The following is a 12,080-nucleotide window of genomic DNA, read 5'->3' as shown; positions in this document are numbered from 1 at the left end:
TCCTAAGTAAGAGTCTCTGTTGGTTTGGGGTTTTTTTTTAATTATTGGGAGCAAGGGGAAAGAAGCCCTCTGTTGCAGCATCAGTGTCTGAAAGGTAAGCAGCACAAGATGCCTCCCATGTACATCACCACCATACCAGGATTCTATTTGCACTAATAGCCTCTTTTGCACCTTGTCCTTACAGGCCATCTTGTGAAATGTCCTTGTCCTCAAGACTTGCCAGGGCTTGACACCCATGTTGCAGGTGACAAACTGTGCTGTACTGCAGTGGACACATCGTTTTGTACAATTACCTTTGCAGTAATCACAGCACACAGTGCACAAACAGAGGCCTCAGACCAACCTTCTGACAGCAGCCCACGTGCACTGGCAGGAGCAGGAGAGGCACAGAGGGCCTGAGACACAAGTTACTTCATGCCCCTTGGTGCTCAAATCTCCATCAAATGTCTGCTGATGCCATCAGCACAACACAGGTAGTGAATGCTAGGGACCCTTGTGATCAGCTCCACAGTCAGAGCTGATCCAAAATTTCTGTAATCAAGGGGTGGGTGACTTTATGGTAAGACAGAGATAAAAGGTAAGACAGCAGAATCTTCCTATGTAGTGCTGGGAGGAACATGATGACCTTGGGAAAGTTGTGCATACTTCTACTGGGTAAGCAAGCTCCTTTTAGCAGAACAAGGAATGTTATTTCTCTAAAAATGGTGAAGTTACATACAAGAATAAAAGCTGGTTTTGACAGCCCATTCCACAATATATTACTGACAACATCCTATTTTAGAAACCTGAGTTCAAAATTTCTACAAATCCATATTGGCTTTAGATTCCAGCAAAGGCAGAAGAGTCTAACCCTGAAAAATTCAGATTTGGAACACTGATGTGATAATGTTGCTGTGTGGACTGAAAGATCCATCCCTTCTTCTCCCTCAGGCTTCTCTTCCTTTATTTCTCTTTAACCATTCAGTAAATGAAATACCTCTATATTTTGGGACTCTGCTAAACCCTGCTGTCTTCTTAAGGAGTAGGTATGGCCAGGACAATGTGCATCTTCTTTATGTTTTTGAAGGAAGTGTTTTTGCATCTCATTTGGAAGACCTATTCTAAACAAAGAAACAGTTTCTAAATGAAGTAAAAGAGGCTTTAACTACTGACAAACTTTTCAGGCTCTATTTTCAGCAAAGCATTTCTTTTTTTGGCTGATACTTTTGCATTAAGTAGAGAAATTGAGACATTTGGACTCATTTCCCTAAGAACCTTTGGATGAGCATAATTTTCCTAGATCTTGCCTGAATTTAAACTAATAAAGCCTTAGAGCAGGCCTTGCCAAATCAAACCAAACAGTCTAGAATATTTCTATTTTTGAAGATCTTCAAAAATTCATTGTAGTTTATAGTCCGAACTGCAGGCCAGGAAAATCAATTAAAAGTTCAAATTTACTTCAATGTATCTTAAATTGGCACCTTAAAAATACTCATTTTCACATACTATTTCAAGCCATCCAAGCGCAGCTTCTGGAAAGTACTGGAATGCTGCAACCCCAGTCTTATTCAATGACAAAACCCCTTGTTTCTACCCACTTAAAATGCTGCTTAGAAATCAGCTAAGCCCATGTTTCCCGTGGCGCAGCTGCTGCACATTAAGCAAACATCAGTGCTGCATCAGGAGGAGCAGAAGCTGGCAGGGGATTGTGATCCTTCACCTGGAGCTGGCCAGGCACAGCCGCGGCTCTGAGCGCAGGGCTGAGCGCTGCAGGCGGCTCGCACAGCCCCAGCCCCGGGACACGCGTGTGCCCACGGCCACCCTGCCAGGAACGGCTCAAAGGGAAATCGAAAACACAATCGCCACCTTTTCTCTGGAACATGGGAATCATCACTCAGCATCACAAACTTTTGAACTTCCTGTGATGAATGTGTGCGCTGGCTCTGAACGGTCTGAGCCTCTCATGGCTTTTCTGTCCTCTGCTGTGCACAGTCATCTGCTTCCCTGAATTTCAGCCTTTCTTGCTGCTTACCTTCTCCTCTCCCCCAACTCTGCCCCTAGGACCCTTTCCAGCCTGTGTCACGAGCAGGGAACACGTTGACGAACAGCTTTTTATGAGTCGGTTTTATTTTATAGCCCTCTTTCCCGTGGGAGAGGGCAGAGGGAGTTGGCTAACACTCAGATCCTGTTGGGTTGAACTGTTTACTAACAGCCGTTTTCCAAATTAAAATTAGCACAGCTCGGATTTTTCTGAGCTGCACGTCTCTGGTGCCTCCCAGAGCTCTTTGTGTGCCCCTCGCTGATTCACGGCCGCTCACACGGCCGGCAAACGGGAACGCGAGAGCTCGACACGGCGTGTCGGATTTTCTTGCTCTGTCAATAGTATTTATCACCGCGGCTCCCACGCGGAGCAGGAGGAGATGGAGAAGCACCATCAGCGCTGAGGGACGGGGCATTCAGGGCGCACATAAATCCTTTGCTCTTCCCCTGCTGAGCAGCTCAAGGCACATGGCGCTTTTACAGCGTCGAGCGCCACACTCTGACGGCCGGCCCGGCAGCAAAGGCGCAGCCAGCACCGACAGCCCCGCGCCGCTGCCGCAGGTGCGGAGACACAGCATTCCCCCGGGAAGCACCAGGAACCGGGTCCCGCTCCGGCGGGCCCGAGGGACCCTTGCGGCGGGGCCGCGCCGTGCTGCAGAGGGCGCTGCTGCGCCGGGCTGAGCCGCGGCCCGCGGACCGGCAGCGGGAGTGGGAACGGGAACGGGCCGGGAACGGGAATGGGAATAGGCAGGGGGCCGAAATGGGCCGGCAACGGGAACAGGAATGGGAACGGGAATGGGCCGGGAACAGGAACAGGAACGGGAATGGGCCGGGAGCGGGAACGGGCCGTGCCGGCGGCACAGGGCCGCTCCCGACACAAAGGGGAGCGGAACCCCGCGCTTCCCAGCCCACGGTAGAGCTCCCTGCGTCGCATGGCCGGAGAGAAGCTAAGTCCCAACCGAGAATATCCCTGCTCCCTCGGGCCCGGCGCTGGCCTGCCCTCGGCTCTCCAGGAAATCCCTACTGCCTTTTCCCCCCGTTTGGGAGCAGCAAGGACATGCACGGCCCAGCAGAGAGGCGCTTGTGTCGCCTCTCAGCATCAGCAGGAGGACAGCAATTTTGGGTAGCAGTGCATTCAGCCTAGGGATGCAGGCAATGCCGTGCACCACCGCAGCCTCCTGCTCCCTCCAGCACCTTACAGGGACCGCACACTGCAGAGGACCCTGCCCCCAAGCAGCGCAGTGAGCTCCAGGCAGGTTTTTGTTCAGTCCGGGGCAGCGCTGCCCTCAGGGAGCGGCCCGGGCTGTGCCGGTGGCGCCGCGGGGAGCGCTCGCTCACGCGCGGCAGCACCGCCCCGCCCGCCTCTGCTGAGCGCTCGCTACGTGCGCAAGGCGACAATCACCCTCCCTTCAGAGACGGGGAGCAGGCACAGCTCTGCCCGGCGTAACCGGGATCACCTCCTTTTCTGCCTCTCAGCCTGCGCAAGAGTGTATCAGGGCTTCGGAGGGCACGAGATGCTGGTAACAAGAGTCGGTAGCAGTGAAACAGTCAACAAAATATAAAGCTCTTAGAGCGGGATGGCGTCTCTGGGAAGGGAGATGCGGGAGCCCTGTCCTCTGCCTTTGTGCTCAATCCAGGGCAGAACGCACAGAGACGCCTCCCTGATCTTGTGAAATGCCTGCCAGCGAGCATGTGTAATGTACTGTGAAATTTTTGTGACTTGCTATGTTATAAAGCTGGTTATAGGAGAATTTAATAATAAAAGGAAACCAGTTTATCTCTTTCTGATAATTTCTCTATGGTTTTAGAGTCTCATTCTAGCTTCCACTCCATGCCTGGGGACGTGATCCTAATATTCAGCATAAAATGTACAGATTCCCTGAAGGGAACTTGAAAGAAATTCTCTGCTTCAGATTCAAACCTGACAGTATATATCACATCAGGGGATCCCTTTTATCAGCAGGATATTCAGAAGGGATGAATGATTTACTCACATAATCTCTTAAACCTTTCACTTGCAGAGTCTGAGATAGAATTTATAGCATTTTTATCATTTGTGGCAAAAAAAAACCCCAGTAAAATTCCTCTATGAAATCTGAAACCCTACTCACTGATTTTCTAGCTGATGAAATTTCAAAGAAACATGTTTTTCTGTGATAGAGTAATAGCAGGCCTTTGCCTTGGCTTTGGTGTTTTCTCATGTTAGAGATCAGATAATTCCTCCCTAGGGAGACACATTAAATAGAAACCTCCCGTCTTTTGCAATTGAAAACACTGAGGCTCCTGTAATTTAAGACTGTACCGTGTTTTGCAGAATTATTTTCTCTGATTTCCATTTTTCAATTAGATGTATATTTACACAAGAAACCTAAACAACCAATGCTTTCATTCTGAGTTTTAACCTACGTAATCAGCCTTGCTTCTAGATGATGAGGAAAGCAACTTATGTGACAACACTTGCTTAATATTTCTGCCATAAAATTACTGCAGAAATGTAAACCAAAAATGGGCTGTGACATATTTCTCTTCCTAAAATATTTTTCCTGCCTGATATGTTCTCCTTTTTCTGATGAAAATATAAGCTGGGTTGAGTCCAGGTTGTTTGTCCTGTTGTACCAATAGAGCGCTATCACATTTTTTATTCTTCTAAAGTAATTCTGGATTAAACTGGTGGAAATGAGCCCAGAATGAGGATGCAAAACAGATCATCATCTCATTTGCTAACACTGTCATTTTGTTTGTTGTTTGAACCCAGAACATGGAGTCTTAATCTGGGCTGATACAAATAAATATGTGATAGTGCCAATAACTGTTCCTTTATTTGAACTTAAAGGTTCCAGGGGCAGGAGCAAATGAGCGTGACTGGACTGGTAATCAACACATTGGAAACAACCAGAAGCACAAAGCAGAGCAACAAAAATTGAGATTTCATTTTAGCTGTTCGTGAATGTGTGCTCACCCCTTAGAGGGGGCTTGCTGGCTCTGAACTAATCTCCAGAAGGTTGTCTGCAAACAGGGATGCGGTTCTGGCAAGGACTTCCCCCCTCAGAGCGCATTTCTGTCCAGCCCGCAGGGGGCCCCTCGCCCCTGCTGTTCTGCCGTACAGAGCTCCTGCATGGGCCGGGGGTTTGCTCGGCCGGGACACCACTGACCTCCACGAGGCCGGGTCCTCACTGAGTGCTAAACTGTGCTCCCGCTCACCGAGTGCAAGCCCCAGTAATTCCATGCAGTTCAGCAAAACAGAGTCCAATTTACACCAGCATAAGTGACAGCAGGATTTGGCCCTGTGGAGCAGGGTCTTTAAGGCCAGATCCTCCATGGGTGTAAGTGAATTTGGCTCAGTTTGCATTTGCAGTGCCAAATTTACTTCTTTCCATTTAGTATGTGGCCAAAGGTCAAGTTAAGAAAATATTTCATTGTCATAATTATTCCCATGAAATCCAGAGCAGTTTGTATTTGGCAGCCAATGTCATTTCCCATGCTTTAAGAAGCTGGCATTAATTTCCTGACACTGAACAAAGACAGATTCATTTACCCATTTTCCTGACTGCCATTTTCTTCACCTGGCGTGTCTAAATCCCTGCAATCTGATGCAGTCCTGGAGGGGAGCCTTCCTGGGCTCTACTATAGCACTAACAATAACCACATCTCCATTTAGTGAGGATTTGTGCTGGATTTCATTCAGGGGGAGTTTTACTTTAAACCTGGGGGGCAAGCGTGGCAGCTTTGCCTCCCAAGGGCTCTTTGCTGCTGCATTTTCTCCCCGAGAGCCTGCCCGCCGTCATTAGCGAGCAGAGGCGGGATGTCACAGGAGGGTGACTCCAAGGCAGCCGCTGTGTGTCAGCAGCCCTGCAGCTGGATAACGCCGTGTGGAGAGCAGCCCTTGGAGCAGCTCAGTGCTGCTGGCACGGACCCTCCCGCACCTTCCCTCTCCCAGCATCCTGGGCACGCAGCAGAGCTCCCAGGGAGAAGCACTCTGCCATTTTTCCTATTGAAATGAGTCCCAGACTGGGAGCGGCCAAGCAGGAGCACGGACGGCAGCGAGGGCACTGGGTTGGAATAAAGTCTTCAGGGGCTGCAGGGGGGCCAGGGTGCTCTTCTGTGCCTCCAAGGGACTGAGTTTTGGCTCTGCCTACAAATGCAGTTGCAAACAGCCACCCCCTTTCTTTTTCACAGACATATTTCAGTCCATGACATGTAGCTAATATCCTCAGCTGATGCTGGCTTGCCTGGCTCCCCTGAAGCAATGAATATTTATACTAGCTAAGTACCAGCATACATTTCATATCCTTCTGATTATTGCTTACAGCTATTCCTGTTTGTTTTCCCATAGTACTCAGAAGGCTGAATACCTTTTTCATGCAGCATGTTTTCACCATCATTTTTTCCCCTGTAGGTTTCTGATTTACACATTTTGAGTTCCCATCACAACTTCACATTAATTTAAATTGGGCAGTGGCAAAATTACCTAAAGTGCATTTGTCCCACCCTGACACAGAAAAAACCACAAAAAAAAAAAAAAAAAAAAAAAAAAAAAAAAAAAAAAAAAAATTGAAGCCAGATAATTCTGCACATCCATGGCAACAACACATGGAAACAGCAGGGTAGACCCTCCCACACCCTGGCCAGTGCTGCAGGATTTCAGTAAATTTTCCCGTTTCTCAGGATATTAAGTTTGACTGCAAGGAAATCTAGACATCATGTAATCCCAGTGCAGCCTTGGAGCTAATAAACACACATAAAACATGCCACAGACTGGAAGCTTGCTCAGAGGTGCATATGTGGGTTTTGAAATGAGGACAAGTACAGCAAGGGTGCAATAGGGCACAAAGAACAAAGAAGGAAGACTCAAATATAGATAACACAAGGAGGCACAGCCTGTTGGAAAAATACAAATTTTCATAAGCAGGGAGTCCAGCTCAGGTTTGGATCTCACAGTTTTCACATTGTGGCAGCTCAGCCACTTCCCTCCACTCCTTTGTCCCCCAGAAGGGATCACCCAGGGCAGGGACACACTCGGGGTGCCCTGAGTAGGAAAACGGCCCCAGTGCAGTGAGCAGCAGCTCTTCTTCCTGCCCCCAGGACAGGGAAGTGGGACCTGAACCATGCAGGCATCAAGACTGGGTGCTGACCACAGAAGTGGCTTTTAAGGACCATCACACCCCCTCTGCCATGTTGCTCACTAGCCCAAAGTCAGGGGTGAAGCAACTGTGTGGATGAAGCAACAGAGCCCTCAGGCTCAGATGCCTGCATGGCATTCAGGCACCTGAGCTTCACTGTTCCAGCAGGAGGTTCCCAAATCCCTGTGGGAATCTGTGCCCCAGGACCTGGCATGCTGAGACAGCACCTCGAAGCGCACACCTGCGCCGGGGCTGCATGGGCAAGGTTGCTCATCCCTGCGCAGAGCAAGGGCTGGCCAGGCCCTGGCTCCTGGGGCCAGGCAGCAGCATCCTGATGCCTGCAGAGCAGCCCCTCACCTCCCACTTTGGGCCCTGCAGATGGAATGCTGAGCTCACTGGGCTGCTGACAGCACGTTTTAAATAGTTCAGTTTATTGTCCATCTTAAAGCCTCTCTTCTTCAGTCCTTCAGCTGTAGGTTTGAAAACAGGTGCTGTCGTGAAACACAAATTGGAATTTGTTTATTCCCACACTGTTCTGGTGTTGTATGCCACACTAGAGCCAATCTCACCAAATCCATGACCACGACTTTGTGGCAGCAAAGCATTGAGGCAAAATGCACAGGGATGAGGAGAAGTGTGGTTTCTATCACACAAAAAAGCGCTCCCTTATGTGCTCAGGAAGCATAAGATGGTCTCCTCACACAGCTTGGGTGGACATCTGAATCTGAGATGGAACTGTATGTGAGACACAACATTCCCTGAGCATGGGCTGGTGGAAAGACACAGGGGTGAGAGGAGAACAAGCCTTGCAAGCCAGCAGGACAAAGTCCAGAGAAGGTACAGGCACTCTGGGTGGCTGGGATTTCCCCTGACTTTAGCAATGCTTGTACAACTTGTCATGTCAGGACAGCCTCCCATACATACCTGGTCTCAGCAACCTTTTATTTGGTTTTGTGGGGGGGCTTTTTTTGTGTTTTGGTTTTTTTGGGTTTTTTTTTTTTGGGGGGGGGGTGTTTGTTTGTTTTGGGTTTTTTGTTTGTTTTTTGGGGTTTTTTTTGTTTGTTTTCTTTTTTTTTTCTACCTAATAGCTTTCATCATGCAGCAACAGACACCCACCTCAGTTTCTATAGGGCCATTACAGCAGAAGCTGACAGAGGTGCTAAGAAACCTCATGATTTTAAAAGAGTTTTGTAAGTTTCATACCTCAAGGTAGATTTTACATTTTCTGTGTTCATTTGCAGTAAATAAATTTGTTATCCCTTGTGTCACCCTGTACTTAGTCAATGATAGAAGCTTCTTGTGTCTCTTCTCTCCAGGAGGAAATTCCCAGCTGGACACAGGCAATGATATGCTGGTTTAGATAAGAAAAATGGGTGCAGAGTGTATAATTCAGCTCTGAATCATGATGTCTTAAGGGTTTAGTGAGGAAATCTAATTGACACATATGAGTGTTCAGGAGTTTAAACCATGTGGTGGGGGCTGTCTGGTGATTTTGCAGAGCTGCTGGCAGGAGCCGGGCTGAGGGAAATCCCCCTGGTGATTTGTAGTTTTGGAAAAGGAGGACCAGAGCCGCTGAACTGCCAGGAATTTGATTTCTGGCCACAGCTGTTTATTCCATCTAGTAGTGTTCCCTCTCACAAGGCAAACCCACACCTTCTGAAGAGGCTGTAACACGCACTGCTTATTTTTACCACATCACAGAAACATCTGACTTGGCTCTCCCCCTGTATTTTTAATGCTTGCCAGTTCTAACACTTCAGATATAAAACTTGCAGATCATCCTCTGCCTAGCTTTTGGATTTCAGTGTGGTTTTTCCCTAGCAATGGGACATGCCCCAATGTATTTCTGAGGAGAGCGACTCTCATCTTAACAAACGAGAAGCCATTGGCTCTGTATGATATATGCCCTAGTTAAAGTAAACAATAACGTTCATATTTTCCTGTAGGCTGCATCAGAGCACTGGTCAACCATTCAGTAAGTAACCCATATTTCTTATTGCAATTTATGGCCTTGAGATGGACAGGAGCTAATGCAAATGTCCTGGGCTTTTGTGAGGGATGGTGCAGGGCACATAATGGCTCTGTAGTTACAAATGCTGAGCAGATACACAGTTCACTGATCTGTTAAGCACTTTTGAGATCATGCAGTGTGTAAAAGAAAATACTATGTACTTGTAAATGTCAAGAGGAGTTACTGATATTTATAGAAAAGAAACTGTTTGACTACTTCCAGTTCTGTGGAGCAAATATGCTGGATACTTTAGGGTTCAGCTCCATCAGCCAGTAGTTTCCGTGTGGATCGGATTTTTAAGGTCATAAATTGATTGAGTGACCCCAGCAATGCAGCCCCATGCCTGAACCAACCCCCTGGTCATTTAAAGCCCAGGGAAAGGCAACTGACATTTAACGGTGGGAAAACAAGCAAAGCAAAGCAAAGGGAATGTGGAGGTTTGTAATATGACAATAAAAACAAGGCATGTGCATTTCATCAGCTGGATTTCACAAAGAGCTTGATCTTGCAGGCTCTCTTTTGCAAAATATGCATGGGCGTAGGAATTTAGCATAGAAGGCCAAAGAGCTCACTAACAGGGCTTGCCAAACACAGAATCAAGGCAAGCAAGAAAAGAAGGGATCAAGTCTGACAATAAACACAACATTCTAGAAATTACAACTCTAATTTAATGCACCACATGGATGGCTTTGCATTTTAATTTATCAGTTTCTTTTTAATTGACCAAATTAATTATTTCCACCTTGCCATTTGGCAGGTAGGTCACTGTTCTTTTCACAGCAGTAATGAACTAATTCCATTTCCCCCCCCTGTAATTAAAAGTGCTAGTTACAGGGACCACATTTATAAATTGGCTTGGTGCACAATAAAATTTACTCTTTATTAAAGAAAATATAACATCATTTCCCATGTCAAAAGGGATTTCTTTTCTTTGTGTTTCTCCACCAGCAAAACCATGACTAGAAAAAAATCCCTTCAATCCTGTACTTTTCAATCAGTAATAAAAATGGGTAAAATAAGATTACCAGTGAACTCCTAAACATCCACAAACTCCCTTGGGCACACCATGCTCAAGCAGAAATGTGAAAACAACTGAAGGCTCACATTACCCATGTTTTGTGCTCTAATCAAGGGCTCCCGGGTCAGGTGAAAAAGCAGGACTCAGCAGGATCCTGCTGTGTCAGCCCAGTTGCTCTCTTTGAGAGGCTGGAGCAACATCAACGCTTGGTCATTGCAACCAGGACAAGTCACACTCCCTGGGCTGGGCTGATTTGGGGGCTGCCACATCTTCAAAAGCTCATCTTAATTCTTAACTTACCCTCTCAAATGACTTTTTGTGCTTTTCCTGTCTTTAAATGTCATAACCCAGTGAGCTCACCTAATGGAGTCCAGTTCAAGTAGAGGCTGGATCTCACTGGCTGTACTGGCTAAAAATACACAGGAGGAAAACTGGAGGAAGAGGAAGAAGCAGAGAGCTTTGTATAGGAGTGGGGCTTGACAGATACTACAAACAACTGCCTGAAAACATTATTTTGTATTTCTAATGAATTCACCAAAGTCTGGCTGAAGGGTTTCTGCTTTAGCTGTCTAAAAGGCACCTAGAAATTGTATTTGAGAGCCAAGTCCAAAGGTAAACCTCACATCAACACCTTCTGCCACCATTTCCACATCTTCTCATGTATGTGCTGGCACTGAAAATACCTGAATTTTTCCAGTCAGAGATGGGACAAAACCCTGTCTTTTTAAAAGATGTATATGATCTAGCTGCAAGGTAAGAAAAAAAATATATATATATATGTAAATATGCTTCAGGAATGTGTCTACCTGTGAATTCTTGTGCATGTGAGAAAACATGAATGTTTCCTTATGTAATCCCTTGCCTTTCTCTAGAGTAGCTGTCACAGGGCTTGAAGAGGGGGTGCAGAATGAAGAAGAATTGTAATGGTGGCAGAGAAAAAAGGGAAACCACAGGAATAGGATAAAGTCAGGGGGTGCCAAAGAGAGTTAGAAAAGGTACTGGTGCTAGCCCAGGAAAATAAGTATTCCAGTCCCTAAAATTACAGCTGCCCAAGGCCAAATGTGGCTGACAGCCCTTGTCCCTTTCTGCTCTGGTGTGTGCATCTGAAGCCCAGCTGTTACAGAACATGGTTTTCTCTCTACAGATTGCATTTTTTTCCCCCACAAAGAAATAGGCAAATATTTAAACCTGCAAAACAGCCTTAGGACTCGTTCTCTGTGCATCTGGGAGAGTGAGATTAATTCAACAGGATTGTGAATAAAAATACAGCAACTGGTATTTCTAATTCCATTTCTCAGTGGAAAGCTTCTAGTAACAGCTAATAACTAAGTCATACTAATCAACTCAGTGACAAAACCTCTAAAGTATGTAATATAACATCGTTTCTGATTTTTTTTTTAATCGAACCTACATGTTGCAATCTACTCTACAGTCATAAAACTTTATAGTCTTCTCTTTTGTCTACAGAGATTTCAGGTGTTTAACCACTGACTTCCACCCAAACAAAGTCTGTAGTAACAATAATGCTGTCCATGTGCTGCAGTAAATGAGCATTTCAGCTTGGCTGGCAGTGACAGCTTTTACATACAAAGGCAAGCAGAGTAGTCTGAATTCTGCACTCTGCCTGTGTAACTTCACTGCAGTGTTCATGGCTGTCAGTGGAGTTACTTCTGATTTATTTCAGTGCAACTGAGGAAAGAGTTTGACCCAGTTTGTCTATATTTATGGAGAGAAGCCTAGAGAACAGCATCTGTTCTTGTTTAAAGTGCAGGAGGAACTCCAGCGTTGCTGAAGGAAAGCATGCAAGCCAAGACTGCAGCCAGCAGCACCGTTGCTATGGCACATCATCCTCAGGATGTTCTTAAATGCCTGCAAGTTTGGTACCTTGCCCACTGTACCTGGGGGACCAAGG

The sequence above is a fragment of the Melospiza melodia genome, chromosome 8 (assembly GCF_035770615.1).
Source record: "Melospiza melodia melodia isolate bMelMel2 chromosome 8, bMelMel2.pri, whole genome shotgun sequence".
NCBI classification, from domain to species: Eukaryota; Metazoa; Chordata; class Aves; order Passeriformes; family Passerellidae; genus Melospiza; species Melospiza melodia.
This window is presented reverse-complemented; position numbering follows the sequence as displayed.